Source organism: Alosa pseudoharengus, unplaced genomic scaffold, assembly GCF_046254945.1.
Source record: "Alosa pseudoharengus isolate Yale_2024_CS ecotype anadromous, Long Island Sound unplaced genomic scaffold, YU_APseudo_1.1 YU_APseudo_1.1_scf_14, whole genome shotgun sequence".
NCBI lineage: Eukaryota > Metazoa > Chordata > Actinopteri > Clupeiformes > Clupeidae > Alosa > Alosa pseudoharengus.
This window is the reverse complement of record NW_027468609.1, coordinates 19,508,239-19,509,076: the sequence shown is the minus strand read 5'-3', so window position 1 is coordinate 19,509,076 and position 838 is coordinate 19,508,239. Positions and strand designations below refer to the sequence as shown.

Below are 838 nucleotides of genomic sequence, written 5' to 3'. Positions count from 1 at the left end.
CAATCAGATAAGAGGACTCCCTTCTTCCCCCTCTCTCCCTGGCTCCAGTGGGGTTGCCACAGCAACAGTCAACAATGAATGCACGGCGACCATTTCACTTGTAATTGTCGAGTGCTCAGCCTTTCTTCTCTTTCTCTCTTGTTTTCGGGGGAGGTCTGTCTCGCTCCCTCCTTCCTCTGCTTTTGGAGTGTGTGTGTGTGTGTGTGTGTGTGTGGGGGGGGGCATTCCTGCTTTTAGGCCACCACTGATTCAGGAATGCCCTCGACCCCCAACACACACACACACACACACACACCTCTGTACTTAAGTCTCAGTGTAAACATTGCAGAAAATGTATGTGATATGTATAAAAAAAGCACATAGAATGCATCTCTGAAGACACACTGTCAATGTGAGTTTGTTCTGCTAAGTGTTCTTGTTTTTTTATTTTTATATTTTTTTATTTTGCTTTCTTGTATGGCTCATGTGCTCTTGCCCAACCACGGCGGTTAACATTATTTTGTACAAGTGATTTTTTTCACCATGTGAAATTCATGGCTAATAAACATAAGAGTTTTTCCTCTTGACCATTAAAAGAAAAAGTTTCATGTCATTATTCTCTCGTACACACTCGCATGCACACACACATACGCACGCGCGCACACACACACACGCACACACACACACACACACACACACACACACACACACACACACACATTCTTACCTTACACACTCACTCACTGGCCCTGTCAGAGGTGAATGAATAGAAACAAACCCATTATCTTGCTTTGTCTAAGCCTCAGGGAAACTTTCTTTTCCCGTGAAAGTGAGCCGGTACGAGTATACACACACCGCT

At 44.4% G+C, this 838-nt stretch overlaps 1 protein-coding gene across 1 annotated transcript in view; it reads left to right on the top strand.

The window, feature by feature from the left end:
* enc1 (ectodermal-neural cortex 1) overlaps positions 1-581 on the top strand; it is a 15,419-nt gene extending 14,838 nt beyond the window's left edge. Inside the window, exon 4 of the mRNA XM_076284064.1 lies at positions 1-581. This exon is cut by the window's left edge and continues 4,364 nt beyond it. The gene's annotated coding sequence lies outside the window, so the exon portion shown is untranslated.
* Positions 582-838: the final 257 nt, after the last annotated feature.